At 34.9% G+C, this 18,490-nt stretch overlaps 1 protein-coding gene across 2 annotated transcripts in view; it reads left to right on the forward strand.

Annotated features, from left to right (window-relative positions):
• The window catches only part of OLFM4 (olfactomedin 4), a 180,609-nt gene that overhangs the window by 86,167 nt on the left and 75,952 nt on the right, over positions 1-18,490 (forward strand). Inside the window, exon 11 of one of the 2 annotated variants that reach the window (XR_012469478.1) lies at positions 16,545-17,377. The exons of the other annotated variant lie outside the window; for it this stretch is intronic. The gene's annotated coding sequence lies outside the window, so the exon portion shown is untranslated. Of the gene's footprint in view, positions 1-16,544; positions 17,378-18,490 lie in introns of those variants that run through there. 2 annotated transcript variants of the gene reach the window in all.

Raw genomic sequence — 18,490 nt, forward strand, 5'->3', positions numbered from 1 at the left:
ATGACTTCGAAACAGAAGTAGCAAATTGTTGCTCTGGTTTTACAACTTCATCCCTAACTATAGCAGCTTCCACAGTTCAAAGGATGCATTTCCAGTGTTAACTATCACCAGAAAATAAACTAATTTCAGCTGACATAGGAAATAAGTAGAACTGAAGAATCATGTTTTCAAGGCTGGGGCAGGGGAAGGAATCCCTTGATTAGTTATACACAAAGGCACCCTCATTTATGCCTCTGAAAGTCAAACAATTGTAAGGACCTTCACACATCCATGACTGTGACTGGGGTAGGCAAAATGGCTGCCTGCTTAAGGCACAACTTGAAATGAGAGATATTTTAAAATCATTTTTTTTTCATAAATTCTATTCCATTTAATGCTAGAGAATTCTACTTTCCAGAGTACTCTTACTTAAAGTGTATATAATTTGTAATAATTCATATTGTAATGCAATACAGTGAGTACTCACCATTCACATAGAGCTTTAATAATTACAAAGCACTACACATTGTATAAGTTTGTTTCTCTCCTTTCAATAGTCATTTATTAAGTATCTACTATGTGATATACATTTGGGACATAGAAAATGATGAAAAGTTTCTCTCATCACATTCAAATGCAGAAGACAACATACAATTATGTACATATGAAAAATTAGATAGATGGATATATAGAAAGAGAGAATGCAGTGGTAATAATATGAAGAAAGGCACTAACAGAAACTTGGAGGGGAGCTAGGAAAGGCTCTTGCAGAAGTTGGGGCTTTATTCTAGTCTAGAAGGAAGTCAGAGAAACCAGGAGGAGGAAGAGCATTGCAGGCATATAGCAATGCTAGGAAAAGGCATGAAGTGGGTAAGTGGAGTGTTGTATAGGAGGAAGAGAAAGAAGGCTAATGTTGGTGAAGGATAGATTATGTTAAAGAGAGAAAAGTGTCAAGAAGTTAAAAATGTAAGAAGGCAATAGCTTGGAAAGGGCTTTAAAAGCAAGATTTTATATTTGATCCTGGACATCATAGGGACCTTCTAGAATTGATTGACTTGATAGACAAGTTGGTTACATTTGTGTTTCAGGAAAAGTACCTTGGAAGCTTGGTGGAAAATGGCTTGTGGAGAGACTAGGGTGACTGAATCTGGCTATTGAAATAGTCCAGGCATGAGATGATGACTTAGAAATTATTATTATCCCTATTTTACAGATGAAGAAACTGAGGCCATGACAGAAGTTATTTGTCCAAGATCATGTATCTAGTATGTCTTTGAGACAGAATCAGACCTAAGTCCAACACTATTAACTGTTCTACCTAGCTCCAGAAAACCTTAGCTGCATGGAAGTATAATTGTCAGATTTTGCCCAAGGGTATAAAAATATCTTATTCAAATTTTTTCTGTACTATGGAATAGAAAGACTCTTGATTTTGGAATCACTATGCCAGGATTTAAATCCTGGATCTGACATATGTTAATGTGTGATACTGGGCAAGTATTGAAGTGAACCAGTTTTCTGATCTATAACGTTGTAATTATATTACTTTTTGCAGCAATTATCCTGGATTTTTGTAAACCTTAAGACATCATAGACATACAAGCTGTTTTTTACTATTTAGTTATTTTCCCCTAAAAGACTATTTTACGCTGTTTAGATGATCAATCATGTCTGTATTAGAAAACTGATGACTAACTTCATGTAAACAACTTTAAGGTAAACCTTTTCCTTTTGACTGGTGACACAGAATACAACCCTTTTTCAGACAAATCCTGTATTGCACAGGAAATGTATTGCTCAGTTATTAAATTTAAGGTTGGAGGGTTTTGGCTTCTAATGTTGACCTCAAACTTTTTATTTATTCATTTATATTTATTTTTCCAATTATATTCTATGTCAGTTTTTCAATATTCATTCACTTGCATGTTTATAAGTTACACATTTTTCTACCATTCTTCCTTCCCACTCAGCTTCCCTTAGTGATGAATAGTCTTGGTAAAAATTGTACATGTACATTTGTGTTTAATAGGTTTACACATAAGTCATTTTGTTTATGAGGAATTAGGAATAAGGGAGGAGAAAAAACATGGGGTAGGAAAGAAAAATATAAGAGCAGTTTTTAAAAAAGTAAATATATTATACATTTAGATTCTAGGGTGTTTTTAGTAGCCCTCTGGATATAGATGATGTTGTCCATAACAGGTCTCCCTGGGTTGTCCTAGTTCTCTGAACTGCTGAGAGGAGCTTCATCCATCAGTTGATCAAGTCAGAATTCTAACTTTTTTTCTTAAAGACATGAACAAATTCCATGTTTCATGAACAACTATAGAAAATGGACTTATTAAGTATAGTGTTAGAGTCAAACACCAATCATAAAAAATTAACTGACAGATATTTAGATACTCAAAGTTGTTAGGGAGGCTCATAATAATTACCTGTCAATTAGCCATAAATTGAAATGGGAGATCTTAAAATCAAATTTCTCTTATTCTCTTTTACTTCCTTTAGGATATAAAGTCCATGAGGAGAGTGACTGATTTACTTTTGTTTTTGCATTTCCAATTCTATGTATAGTTTTTGGCACATGGCTGACATTTAATGTTTCTTAAATTTGAGTTTTGAATTCACTATTTTGTTCAGGGATTGACTTATTGATAGCTATAATTTTTCTATCCCTGGCCTTAATGTGCAAAAATCATGACTCCCCATTGCCTATGCATATATGTTCAATGTCCTTATCGTTTTCTCCTTAACCAGGTAATCTTAACTTCCTCTTTACAATGAACAACTAGATTGGACTGCTCACTGTCTCTATGCCTTCCCACTGCATTGCCTTACACTGTCATCTTTGCCTGGAATGTCTGTAATCTCTCCTTTCCCTCCAGCATTACCTTAGAAATTCAACCCATGGGGTGGAGCAAAGATGGTTGAGTAAAGGCAGGGATTCCCACAAGTCCTTCCTGAAACTACTACAAATACCTTTAAATAATAATTCTATTCAAATTCTAGAGTGGCAAAACCCACAAAAAGACTGAATGGAACAATTTTCTTAGAAGATTTGCGGGAAGGGTCTCTTATACCCAGATTAGAAAGGGCCTGCAGTACAACCTGGGTGCCAGGGCGAATCAGCTCCAGCCTCCCAAGAACAGATCACAGGGCTCTTGGGTCCAGAGCAGTGGTAGCGATTACCAGACATCTCAACCCAGGGATTGCAAGGACAGTTTGGAAGGTCAGCGAAATAACTGCTGCACAAAAGTGAGGGCAGAGCCCAGTCCAGGGCAAGCCTCAATGCAGACCCAGTCCTGGGAACCAGGCAGTTGCTTCTAGAGTGCTCAGTCCACTGACAGGAGATTGAGGCAGATTGCAGAAGTCTCTTTATTATCCCTGAGATAGGTCTCTGTTGCTTTGGCCATACTCAGATCCAAGGACCACAGTCAGGAAAAAGAGCAGAAGTAGAACAGATTACTACCACAGCAGAGCAAGGACCCTCCTCATAGTTCCAGGGCAGAAAAGAATGCTTGTGGTACCCTCAGACACAGGCCAGAAGAGCAGTTAGAACCTCTCATAAGACCTTGGAGGAATTAACAAATTGTAAGTCCCTGGGAGGTATTTCTGAAAACAGTTGCAAAAACTCTCAAAAGCTTGGGACAGTGTGTCTTCCACCCTGGAAACAGAGCCCCACCTTAACAAAGAGTTAAAATTCAAGACATAAATTGGGGAATGAGCAAACAACAGAAGAAAAAAATCTGACCATAGACAATTGCTTTGGTCAAAGCTTCAAAATCCTTTGACCCTTTTGATCAAAGTATCAAAATACACACTTAGAAGAAGATGACAATGCCTAAGCTTCTGTATCTAAAGCCTCTAAGAAAAATATGAATTGATCTCAGGCTATGGAAGAACTCAGAAAGATTTTAAAAATCAAGTAAGGGAAGTGGAGCAAAAATTGGGAAGAAAAATGAGAGAGGTGTGGGAAATTCATGAAAAAATGAGTGAAGGAGATTACTAAAAAATACTGAAGAAAATTGCATCTTAAAAACCAGTCAATTGGAAGAAACAGGGTCAAATACCCTGTCCAATAGGCCAACGAGGACAAGAATGCCTTCAAAAGCAGAATTTACCTGATAGAAAAGGAGATACAAAAGCTTTCTGAAGAAAATAATTCCTTAAAATATAGACTAGAACTAAGGGGAAACTGATGAGAAATTAAGAAACAATAAAACAAAACAAAAAGAATGAAAAACCAGAAGAAAATGTGAAATGTCTCATTGGAAAAACAACTCACCTGGGAAAGAGATGTGGAAAAAGATAATTTTAAAATTATTAGACTACCTGAAAGTCATGACCAAAAAATGAGCCTAGATATCATTTTTCAAGAAATTATTCAGGAAAACGGCCTTGATATTCATGAAGCAGAAGGTAAAACAGAAATCAAAAGCATCCACAGATCACTTCCTGAAAGATCCCAAAATGAAAACTGCCAAGAATATTATAACCAAATTTCAAAACTCCCAAGTCAAGGAGAAAATATTGCAAGCCAGCCAGAAAGAAATAATTCAAATACCATGAAACTATAGTCAGGATTTAGCACAAGATTTAACAGAGTCTTCATTAAGGGGTTGTAGGAGTTGTAATATGGTATTTTGGAAGGCAAAGATCTTGGATTACAACTGAAAATCAGCTATCCAGCAAAACTGAACATACTCTTTAAGAGGAAAAGATAGATATTCAATGAAACAGGGCAACTTTCAAAATTTCCTGATGAAACAACAGCTGAACAGAAAGTTATATCTTCAATTATGGGACTCGGGTGAAACACAGAGAGGGTGTATGGGAAGGGCAAGCCATGAAGGACCTAATGATGTTGAACTGCTTGTACTCCTGCATGGGAAGATGATATTGATAACTCTCATATATTAGAACATTAGAAGAGCATGCACAGATAAAGCACAAAGAGGAAGTATAATTTGAAGGCAGAGTATATTAAAAAGATGGAGTTAATAGGAAGAAAGGAATGTACTGGGAGAAATAAAAGGGAGAGGTAGAATGGAGTAAATTATTTCACATAAAAGAAGCAAGAAAAAGTTTTTTTAGTGGAGTAGAAGAGGGGGAACATGGTGGGGGAGTGAGTGAGCCTTACTCTCATTGGAATTGACTCAGAGATGGAATAACATGCATATTCAGTTGAGAATAGAAATATGTCTTATCCTAGAGGAAAATTGGAGAGGAAAGGGATGGAAGAAAGTGGTGGTGGGGGGTGGGGTGGGAGGGGAAGCAGGGTATAGGTGATGGAAGGTTGGAACATAATGGGAGGGGGTAGTCAGATGCAATACACTTTTTTAAATTTTTTGAAGGCAATGGGGTTAAGTGACTTGTCCAAGGTCATACAGTTAGGTAATTATTAAGTGTCTGAGGTCAAATTTGAACTCAGGTCCTCCTGATTCCAATTCTAGTGCTCTATGCACTGCACCACCTAGCTGCCCTGTAATACACCTTTGAGGAGGGGTAGGGTGGAAGGAGAAAGAGAGACAATAAAATAAATGAGGGTGGGGAGAATAGGATGGATGAAAATACAGATAGCAATGACTGTGTGGGGGGGAATACTGAAACAAATTTCTCTGATAAAGATCAAATTTCACAAACATAGATAATTGAATCAAAATTTTAAAAGTAAGAACCATACCCTAACTGATAAATGACCAAAAGATATGAATAGTTTTCAGATGAGGTTATCATTGTTACTTAAATATACATATTTTTACATGTCCTAACTCATTATTGAGAGGAGAAGTGCAATTTGGAACGATTCTGACATACTACCTTATACCTATTGAATTAGCTAATAGGACAGAAGGAGAAAATGACTAATGTTGGAAGGGATGTAGGGAAATTGAGACGTTGATGCACTGTTGGAGGAATTGTGAAATGATTTAATAATTCTGAGGAGCAATTTGGAACTACACCCAAAGGGCTAAAAGAAATGCCCCTACACTTTGACCTAGCAGTGCTGTTGCTAGGTCTATATTCTAGAAGAGATGAAATATGGGAACAAAAGAATCTATATGTATAGGGATATCGATAGCAGCCCTTTTCTGGTGGCGGGGAGCTGGAGATTGAGGGAATGCTGAGCAACTGAGGAATGACTGAACAAATTGTGGTATGTGATTGAGATGAAATGTTGTTCTCTTATGGGAAATGATGAACAGCATGCTCTCAGTAAAAAATATATGTAAGAACAGATATGATAGGAAATGTACTTTATACAAAGAAACAGCATTATTGCAGGATGATCAGCTTTGAATTACCTATTTTTTTCTCAGCAATGCTGTGACCTAAGAGAACTCTAAAGGACTTACGATAAAGAATCCCAAAGGCAGAGCTGATAGTGTTTGAATAGACTGAAGCATGCTTTTTTCCCCACTTTATTTTCCTTGCAGTTTCTCTTTTTTTTCTTTATGGGGGGAGGGATTATATCTAATTTTACAACATGACTACTGTAGTAATGTTTTTCATGAGTACACATTTTAAATCCATACCAAGTAACTTTGCTTTTTAAATGAGGAAGAATGGGGTGGGAGAAAGGAAGAGAATTTGTACCTCAAGTACCTCAAATAAATGTTAAAAATTATTTTTGCATGTAGTTGGGGAAAATAATAATAATAATAATAATAATAATAATAATAATAATAATAAATTTTAACCAATCCCTTAAAGCAGCAATTATTAAACTTTTTTTCAACATGGATCCCTTAGACAATTTGAAGAATCCTATAGACTCCTTATGAGAATTCTTTTAAATATACAAAATAAAATATATGTGATTATAAAGGGAATCAATTATCTTGTAATACAGTTGCCAAAATACAATAAAATCCCCCACAAATTGCTATAAAAATGACAAACAATTTGATTTAAAAAAAACCCAGAAAACATGGACTGAAGCAATGTGAAGGAATTGAACCAGGAGAATGTTTTACCAAGTAACAGTAATATTGTACAGTGAAGAATTGTGAATGAATGAGATAGTCTTAGCAATACAACAATCCAAAACAATCCCAAATAAATAATGGTGAGGCATACCATCTGTCTCCAGAGAAAGAACTGATATTCATTTTATTTCTTTCATTTTTTCTTTTATTCTAACCTTCTTATACAATATAGCTAATATCAAAATGTTTTATATAAGTGCATATAACTATCCTATATTTGATTGCTAATTGCCTGAGGAAGGGGAGGAAGGAGGAAAAGATAGAATTTGGAACTCAAAACTTTAAAAAAAAGAAATATTAAGAAAATATTTTAATATGTAATAGGGAGAAATTTTAAGTGTATATATATGCATACATATACACATGTACACATATACCCATATATATATTTAAATATGCATAAATAAATATTTTAAAAGTACATTTAAAGCACCTCACCCACCCTTCCAAATTTCTGGACCCCACAAAAAGAATCTTTGCTTTGAAATTTAATTAAAATGCCATCACTTTCATGAAACCTTCCTGATTTTCCTAGTCAGTAATGACTATTCCTCCCAAATGATCCCCCTCCCAACCTTGTTCTCAACATAAAATTCTGTCTTTTTCTCTATATTTCTGATGATTATTTTTTTTTATCATCACTAGTCTATATGTCATGTCCTCTTATTGTAAGTTTCAAAAAGGTAAAAGCTCAATGATGTTTGTTGAATTAAATAGAGATACTAGTCTGTTTGTTTATTTCATTTTGTTTATTTAACATCTTTAAATCTGGTTCTCCTTGGAATTGCACTTAGAGATAAGAAGCTGATACTAGAGAGAGAAGAAAGGAGCTTGACTATGGGGTCAAATATGCGTATGCTTCTCAGTTTCTTACTCTAGAATCATCTATTTGACAGAATGAGCTTGGAGGAACACAAGAAATAGGAAGGTTAAAGCAACATTTGTGCCATTCTGGCTCCCCTTAACTTAAAAAAAAATTAAAGCGATAGTTCCTATGTGGAGGGCACTATGCTAGGTGATAAAAATAAATAATAGGGATAAGATTCCTTTTAAAAAGTCCAAACCTTCAAGGACATTCTTTTCTATATATAAACAAATAAGTACATATTTGGTAATTTGTGGAGGCAGGAGAGGATTAGGGTTAGTCATAACCAGGGCAGTCATAAATCCTTTCTGCTTCTAAATGCCTTAGAATTACAGGTTAGGAAGCTCATATGTGAGGAGGGATAAATTCCAGCAGGGAATTATAGAAGAGGGTGGAGGTAGAATGAATTTTCCTAATTCCTTTCTACTCCTTAAAGTTGTCTTACCTGAAAGTCTTCATTTAGCATACACAACACCCATACCCTACCCCTTAAAGATTAGAGGAGCTAGTCACTTGCTCTGCATGCATTTTAAAAATCATACTGTATCCCTAACCCACAAAAATGTATTGAAGAAATGGGAATTTGTTTTATGATTTAATATATTATATTTCCCCCAAATTGCATGTTAAATTTTTTAACATTAGTCTTTTCTAAAATGTTGAGTTCCAAATTCTATAATTCTCTGTCTTACTTCCTCCTTGAGATACTAAATCAGATGTGGGTTATACAAATACAATCATGTAAAATATTGTCTTATTTGTCATTCTGTACAAGAAGATGTAAATAAAAGAAAATGAATGAAAGAAAGAACTTGAAAAACAGCATGCTTTAGTATGTATTCAAACAATATCAGTTCTTTCTCTGGAGGCAGATAGTATGTTTCATCATTAGTCCTTTGGGATTGTCTTGGGACATTTTATTGCTGAGAATAGCCAAGTCATTCAATTCTTGATGACAAACAATATTGCTGTTACCATGTACAATATTCTCCTGGTTCTGTTCACTCCACATTGCATCAGTATGTAAATCTTTCCAGATTTTCCTGAAATCATCTTGCTTGTCATTTCTTATAACAAAATAATATTCTCTTAATTTGGAACTATGCCCAAAGGGCAACAAAAAATGAGCATACCCTTTGACCCAGCAATACCACTACTGGGTCTATACCCTGAAGAGATGATGAAAAAGGGTAAAAACATCACTTGTACGAAAATATTCATAGCAGCCCTGTTTGTAGTGGCAAAGAATTGGAAATCAAATAAATGTTGTTCAACTGGGGAATGGCTTAGCAAACTGTGGTTTATGTATGTCATGAAACGCTATTGTTCTATTAGAAACCAGGAGGGATGGGATTTCAGGGAAGCCTGGAGGGATTTGGGGCTGTTGGCAAAGGAGAGTGCCATCTGTATCCAGATAAAGAGCCGGGGAGTTTGAACAAAGTTCAAGGACTATTCCCTTTAATTTAAGGGGGAAAACCAGATATCCTATTGTCTGATCTTGTTATCTCTTAGACTTTTTGTCTCTTCCTTAAAGATATGATTTCTCTCTCATCACGTTTAGTTTGGATCAATGTACAACATGGAAACAAAGTAAAGACTGACAGATTGCTTTCAGTGGGGGTGGGGTGGAGGGAGGGAAGTAAGATGGGGGGAATTGTAAAACTCAAATAATATCTTTAATAAAAATAAATTTAAAAAAAGAATATTCTCTTACAATCATATACCACAGCATTTTTGGATATTCTCTGATTAATGGGCATCCCTCTGATTTCCAATTTTTACCCACCACAAAAAAGAGCTGACATAAATATTTCTGTACAAATAGGTTATTTTTCTTTTTCTATTCTTTCTTGTTGGGGTACAGATGTAGTGGTAGTAGTAGTATTGCTGTGTCAAAGGGCATGCACATTTTTATAGCCCTTTGGGTATAGTTCCAAACCGCTCTTCAGAATGGTTGGATCAGTTCACAACAATGCACTGGTTTCCCAGCATTTCCACATCCCGTCCAACATTCATCATTTTCCTTGTTTGTTTTATTAGCCAATTGATAGGTGTGAGATAGAACGTCAGAGTTGTTTTAATCTGTATCTTTCTAATCAATAGCTATTTAGAGCAAGAAATGGGAGTTTTGATGGAACTAGAGTGGAAAGAACTGAGAGATAATTGAGAAGCATAAAGTATTTTGGGAAAGGGCACATTTATGTACAGAATAAGACTGAACAGTCAGAGAAGTTTGAAGACACTGGGTTCTTGGAGGATATTGGAGAAGGGATAGAAGAGAAGCATAGAAAGGAAATTAGATAGCACCTGAAGTTTAATTTTGTTACTTTTAAATTTGTTGATTAACTCATTAAGGGGGAAAGTAAAGAATGCTAACAATAACTTGTTTTGAAGAAACCCAGAGTTGGACCTTTCTTTATATTTGGGCACAGTTTTTAATCTTTACAAATAGATCAGTTCTTGCATATACACATTAATAAGGGATTCATTCTTGTTTGCCTTGGACAAAGGACTTAGGAGAAAAATGAATTTATTAGTATATATTTTCCTAAAGCTTTTGGTTACTATTGCTGGAGGGAACGAAAAGGGGGGAGGAATTAACTTGGAAAAGAAAAAAAAGTCGGGTGATGTAATTACTATGTTCAAATATTTGAAGGACTTGACAGGTCTGAGAAGAGGTCTCAGACTTATGTTATATAATCCTGGAGGGCAGAATGGGAGCAGTGGGTAGAAACTGCCGAAAAGCAGATTTAGACTGGATATAAAGGGAAAAAAGTTCTCATAATTAGAGCTGTCCAAAATCTGCCCTGGTAGGTAATGAGTTCTCCATTACTGCAGGTCTTTAAACAGAGGCTATGTGATTACCTGTCAAGAAAATTGAAAAAGGGATGAGAGGATGCACAATCAGATATAGGTAGTCTCAGAAATCCTTCTAGCAGTGAGATTCTATGAATCTATTACAAAAGGACATCCAGGAACTTGCAGACCTATTTTAGCTCCTCTCAGCTCTTAGCTCATGAGAAAACATAGCCAGTTCACATAATTAGATTCAGAATTCTGGCTGGACAACACTGAGATACTTTGCTCAAAGTTCAGTTACCATCTGGGACAGGCAACTCTGCAAGCCCACCTCCCTTGTTAATAGCCTTGCTGACCTTCTCCAAAGAAAAAGTCATTAAGATGTTGAGTTATGATCTGTTTCTTGTAAAACCGTGCCAGTCCACCATTTATAGCACTGTATTTCAACCAATTCTAATTACCTCTTGGAAAATACTTCTCCCAGACCTTCAAGAATATTTCAGACTTGTATTCAAGCAATCAAACATGCCTTTTTTGTGTGTTGAAAATCTGGCTGCCTGTCTCATATAAATATCTATAAGGTAAATCTCCTTTTTTCCTAGTGACAGACAATATAGTTCTTGTGGAAAAAAAAACCCTATAGCATTTTACAGGAAAACAATACCATTCAAGTGATTTAGCTTGGCAGGTGACCTTTCATTCATGAAGTTCAGAGTCAGGAAGTAAAAAGGGAGCTTTTTTGGGTGGTCACAATATGGCTCCCCAAGAATCAATTTCTTTTGCTTCACCCCTTGCTACTGGAAATTCAATTTGATTCAATGAATATTCATTGAGCATCTTTTATGCATAAAGAATGATAGAGTCTCTGTCCACAAAGAGCTTCCATTCTTGTAGGGGAATTGATAGTATTCATAAATTAAAACAATGCAAAGCAGTGATAAAAACCAAGTACTGAGACATCACTGAGGAGGGAGGGAGAGATGAAAATCATTATATATATATATATATATATATATATATATATATATATATATATATATATATATATAAAATATTATATACTGTTTCTCCCACCTCTAGCTCTTGACTTATTCAGTTCTGAATTCACCTGGGGTCCTGAGGGTAATGGATTTCTTTCATTGCTGCTCTCTTACCCCAGCAAAATGCTCAGTGGGTAAAAGACAATCCTTTTTAGCTCCTGAAGTCAAGATCTCACTAGCACTCTTTGAACCTGACTGTATCCAGTGGGTTTGTTGGTTAGCTTTCTTTCATCTGTCAGCTTCTAATACGATCAGAAAAACCAAATGACTGTTACTGACTTTCTGGAGGTCTCTATTCCTTTTATGCTTTGAGTGGGACTGAAATCACCAGTACTGCTGAGATTTTTATAGACTTTCTAAATCTCACTGCTGCCTGGAAGAATTAAAAAAGAAACACCCACAAAAAAAAAACGTTTCTCCGTCTTTTTGTTTCTAATCACTTTTCCGTTCTAACTGAACTGAGTCACCATGAGAAATGAGGGTCTTATATGGGAAGAACTCATTTGCCCATAACGAACACAGAGTACAAAAGCAAATTAAAAAAAAAACAACTCGACAACAACAAACCCAAGTCTATGCTTAGAGAGACCATTAGGAGCAATTTGACATTTATTGAACAACAGATGGCGATTAAAAGCATAAAACCTAGATTGCCTTGCAAAAAAACCAAGGGATAGTTCTACTGAGGAAGTCTAACATTTCAATTAAAATACCTCTTGGTGTCAATTAAATCATATGAAGATAAGACTCTGAATGGTTCCTATCTGCACTATAATCAATAGTGCAGTTAAAATCTCCATTAAGAAGCAACTGAGTTTTGAGTTTGACAATTTGTGGAAAGATTACCCAAAGCTTCAAGAGACTATTTCCTCAGGATAGGGTTCAAAAGGTAAATATTTAACCCACAGTCCTTTAAATGTATTAACAGGATTTATTTTAAGCAGCAGTGACAATGAGGCGTCTCTGCTCTTGCCTAGCCTTGTCTAAGATCTCACCAGGCTTTTCAAAAGCATAGCTCAGACATTAGGGAGAGGGGAAAAGCCATCATCTCCTCAGCAAGAATCTCATTTATGGTCATAAGTAGACATTTAGAGCTGAAAGAAATAAACTATAGTCTCCACAGTGAAGTTAAAGGAAGCTATCATCATCATGAAAACAATGTGCCAGACAGAATGAGATCAACTTTTGTCCAGAAAAAAGTGTTTTCCCAGTTCCTTTTTATGCCTCAAGTCCAGAAAAACTGTGACATTTTCACTATACTAAAAAATTAGACGAGGGACAGTAAAGGATAATGAATAGAGAGAGAGGTGGTTTCATAATCAAAAGATCAGGGTTCAAGTCCCACTCCATATAATCATGGGTCAAGACCTAAAACTATCATTTTTTTTACCACTTTGAATAGGAAATGTCCCATAAAACTAGATTTGACTTTTATTACCTTGAAATTGGCTATTATTACTTTCATGGTTTCCCTAGGTCTTCCCTAAACACTTTTTCCAATCATAGCATGGAGGTGACCCTAAGTTTCTAAAGATTGTACTGAACAGAGCACATATTCTAAGAGGTCTTACCAATGGAATGGCTGTAACAGACTTTAGGATGAATCATTGGACTGTCTTCTGAAGATGCACCCACCTAAATTGGCCGGCTGTTGTTAACTGCTGAAATTTACTTCAGATTGCTGTAAAGAACATTTCTTCATCAGCAGCATTTGGACCTTGACATGAAAGTTCTCAATGTGATCTAATAGGAAGTAGAAATGCCTATAAGAACTGCTTGTGAACATTTATTTGCTAAAATCTGGAGTGGTTGTGCTATGAATTGACTGAGGAAATGACCACATCAGTGAAACTGCCTTTTTACCTTAAAGGTAAATAAAGTGGCTATTTGAGAAGATATTCTCTCTCTCTCTCTCTCTCTCTCTCTCTCTCTCTCTCTCTCTCTCTCTCTGAATTTACTAGGGTATCTCTAGTGAAAACAACATAGTTAATCAATAACGTGATTTAAGAGTACAACTTATCTCTCTTCTTTCATTTCCCAGTCAGTCATTTTTGGGATCTAAAAGCCACCAAGTGTCCCACTGGCTGAACTCCACTGGAGAAAAAAATGTGCTGAAGAGATGAAGAGATGATTAATAAGCACTTGCAAGCTATGAAGTTCCAGGGAAATTTTTAGCTTAGTACAAATATGAAAAATCATGAAAAACAACTATTATAAATTAAAAATATATAATTTTAAGAGCAACTATAAAGGCAGAGGTACACAAACATCCTTCAGAACTGGATCAATCAGTATTTACTTGTGCTAAGCTTTGATCTCAAGTAGTTTAAATTCTAATGAGGAAGACAACTTGTAGGATACAGACAAAGATGTGTACAGTTAGGATTATGGAGAAAGGATTGCCTAGGATCCATAGAAAGATCTATACGAGGTACATTAAAATCAGATACAAGTTGAAGAGGGCACTATTCTCTGGGCAGACTAGGAAAGATCTCTTGCAGAAGGTACTTGAGTTATATCTTGGAGGAAACCAGATTTTCCAAGAGGTGGAGGTGAGGAGGGAGAACATACTAGGAATGAGGAAAAACTGGTACCAAAGTTCTTTTTTTAGAACCAGGGAGAGTAGAATTATGCTATTGCCAACTATTACCCTTTCAGCTTGCCGGGAAGAAAGAGAAATGTGGGAAGGGAGAGAAATATAAGATCTATGTGTCCTTAGGTTCACCTCTTCAGCTCTACTTATATCATCTAATTTCTTTCTTTCCATGTTCTGTTCCTCAGAACTACTCAAATATTGGAGGAAAAAATTATATCTGCTTTATTTCCAGTTCTATACCTCTGAAGGTTACTAGGAATGTGGGTGAATGGGCAGTGTTGAAACTTTTGAATCAAAGAGGAATCAAAAAGGAGTTCAACCTTGTTAACAATAGAAAGCTACCTGCTTAAGGCAACCACATTACATATCGTCACCCTCTTTGGTGTGACTCGAGCTGAATAGTAAACAATTGAAATACCATCATGAAAAATGAATAGAAGGTAATGGAATATCAATTGATAATTATGATATTGCTAAGGAGAGCAAAGGAGTCAGGAACCCAATAGTTTTCACACTGATGATTCAATGAACCTGAAAATAATTACTTTTCCTAGAATCTGAATTATCTTAGTGATGTTAACACATCATTTTGTTTGATTTAAACAATTGGACCTGAAACAATTTCATGGGGTCCGCAGAGTAACAATTGGCTAAAGGGTAAACTTTATTTTCTGAATTTCAAGCCAATGAAAAGATAGAGGAAGGAAAAGAGGAGGTAATTCTCTATCTTCCTCCCTTCTAATTTAGGATAAAAATATCTTGAGGTACAAAAAATCTTTTGAGCTCATCTAGAAAATCCTTGAATTTTACTTATAAGGAAATCAAGGTCCAGAGAGGTAAATAAACATGATAAAGACTGTAGAGATAAACAGATAGCAGGGTCAGTGTTTAAACTCAGATCCTTAGACTTCACATCTGGTATTTTCACTATAACACACTTGGAGATAGAAGTTATAGATTCTATCCTCAAGGTAGTGCCTGTTCCAGTTCAGCCACCTGCAAAATAGCTATGACAATGAAGGGCAATGACTATATTATGGCTAAGCTTTCTTCTCTTGAAAAAAAAATTGTCAATTCATTAAAAATAATTACCGAACACCTAATATGTATAAAGCACTATTTTAGTTTCTTAATATAGAATTCAACCTAAGGCCTGTGATAAACCAAGTGATAAAACATTTTTCTGAGATAAAATGCTTAAGTGAATAATACGGAAAGTCAGGATGCCTGGACATCGTATAGGTGTGCAAATAATTACTAATCAGTAACCTAAGTGCACTCAAGGAGTTAATTAATTTCCTATGGGTCAATGCTTTGCAATTAAAGGAATTTGTTCATCCTGGCTCACTATAGATTGAAAAAATTGCAATCAGAACCCATTTACAAATTTTCAATTCTGGTAAATGTCATTTGAGTGGTTTTACAGTAGCTGTTCTTATGAAATCTTTATAAATGTCTATTCCAAAGACTCTTTTGGTGTGGAACTGTGGTTCTGGGTTTTCAAAACCTATGCCAATGGAATGTAAGCTCTAGTAGGCTGACCACTCAATGATGAATTCTTTGTTATGAATTATTAGTTGCTATAACAACTTATGAAAAAAGAAAAAATACAAAATGGCCCTGAATCCTATGCTGGTGGCAGAGTGTCAGAAAGAGTGGCTAGAGGGCATTAACAATCACTTTAGACTGTCTATAAACATTAATTTAGCTGTTGGTACTTTAAATGTGTGATTTTCATTCAGTAGACTATGAGTACATATACTCCTAGAGGAATTGAATCATATTAATGCTGACATTCTCATCACAAATTAAGCCAGAATATAAATAGAAGTTGAAACAAAATAGAAAGATGACTCCTAAATGCTTTTTAAAGAGACCAGTCAAGAAATTGGTAAAGATGACTTTATCACAAACTCCAAAAACAATGATAAACATTATTTCATAGGGCATTTGGTTATCTTATCTTTTGATGTTTGTGATAAAACAATAAGAGAGAGCAGTGTGGAGTAGTGGAGGCAGCCTCAGAGCCAGGAAGAACTGGGTTCAAAATATGCCTGACAATTAATGGATTTTTGACTCTGGGTAAGTCATTTAAGCTCTCAATGTTCAAAGACTATAAGTTGTAGAGAAGGTTACCAACATACATTTTAAGGAGTTTCTTTATCCAGGAATTCCTTGTAACAATGAAATCACATATAGATCCAGTTCCTATCTCTATGACAATCATGTGTGAAAAAAATTCATAATAGATGTTATTTTGACTTATGTTTCTGCAGAAGATAAAGAGGTAGAGAAATTTTATGAAGAATTTGTTAAGATCATTCAAAGTGATCCAACACATTGGTGACTTCAATGCAAAAAGGACATAGGAGATGATGGTGAAAAATATATTCAAAAATACTTTTCAGAAATAGAAATGAGAGGACAAAACTTGTAGACTAAAAGACAACTCTATCTACAATGAGTACTTATTCAAGAAGAATATTTGAGTTACTGTGCATAATAAGCACCAAATAATAAAAAAGAAATTGCTTTATGTTATAATAAGGAATGACTGACATAGGAGATCCTGCTAAATTAAAGAACTGATTCACTAGGGAAAAGATTAAAAAGTACCAAATTCAAAGAAATACTAAAAATGGAGAAGGCTTGGCACACAATTGCAGCAACTCCAATCAAAGAAGGTTATGAATGGCAAAAATGGAAAATGGATCAGACATCAACAGACTATTGTCATTTTCTAGGGAAATGTAAATGAAATAAAACAGTGACCACATCTGGGAAATCAAAAGAATCTAGAAGTGACATCATCCAGAAAACACTGACCAGGAAAAATAGCAACAAAAGGAATATATACCTAGAATATAAACTCATTTGTAAAAATCTTTCAAGAGAGGAAGGAGGATGATTGTTATCTTAGTGGGATAAAACAAAGAGAAACAGTGGAGGGAAAAATGTTTATATAAAGCTTGGTGAAAGAATCAATTAGCTCAAGAGCATTTAAGGAAGAAACATGAAGAGAATGAAAAGAAAAATAGAAAATATTTGTTTATCTGTCAATCTACTGTGCCAAAATATGGACTGTTTTAGTAGCATTGGAGCAATCATCTTTGGACCTTAACATCCAAATTCCCAATGTACTTCCCAAAGAAGCATAAATATAATAAAAAATGATGGAAAAAACAGTTGTGCTACATAAAGAGAAACTCTGTGTTAGAGGTGACAATTTTTAAACTGTCTGTAAGAGAAGAAACAACCAAATGTTTAGAAAAAATCAGATATTATTTTACCAAAAACAAAGGCATGAGAAATATCAATGATTATTGTCACATAAACATACTTTGTCATCCCTTCAAAATCTATATTCATTGAGGAAATCTTTGGTGAAGCTATAAGAAGATGACAATTAGATTTTTGCAAATTAAACATATATATATATATATATATATATATATATATATATATATATATATATATATATATCTATATGTTGTCCAATACACAATATACACCTAGACAACTTGATGTAGAGGCCAAAGCACTAGTCTAAGATTTAAGAAGACCTGGGTTCAATATTTGCCTCTGATGTATACTGGCTATTTGATTGCAAACACATTTTTGAGGTCTATCCTTAGGCTTCACCAAACTTCCAAAGAGTCCATGGCACAAAAATTATTGAACACCACAGTGGTAGAACAAAATGCTAGTTTAGTAACTCTTTTCTTTCAAGGTGTCTCCCATTTAAGTATTATCATACAAGATACCTTGAAAAATGTTAACAAAATAGATAAATTTCTTGATGATACTTTGTTTATTAACATCAAAAGAGGAATAATAGGAACAATATTATACAAATGAGATCTTTGTTCTCATGGTAGATGTCTAACACAGAACCCATATGGAAGAAAGAATGCCTTAAATATTGAGATAGTGTTTGCACATGATTCTGTACTGATGATATCAAGTTCTAGAATACTGCAAATCATCCTGACTCCTTACTTAATCACTGAAAAATGTTTGACTTAAGTTTTTCACCCAGGAAAAATAAGTGGATTAAATATGCCTTATTGTCCTATGATTCAGAATTAGATTGACAATCCATAAAACTGTTGAAATGGAAAGAGGAAAATGATCTGTATGGCCTATTAATGAACCAAAGTTTCTCTTTGAAATAAAAGCCCATATGATAAATTTTTTGGTGATGTTATACAGCTGCAAATCA

This window comes from Macrotis lagotis, chromosome 6 (assembly GCF_037893015.1).
Source record: "Macrotis lagotis isolate mMagLag1 chromosome 6, bilby.v1.9.chrom.fasta, whole genome shotgun sequence".
Lineage (NCBI taxonomy): Eukaryota > Metazoa > Chordata > Mammalia > Peramelemorphia > Peramelidae > Macrotis > Macrotis lagotis.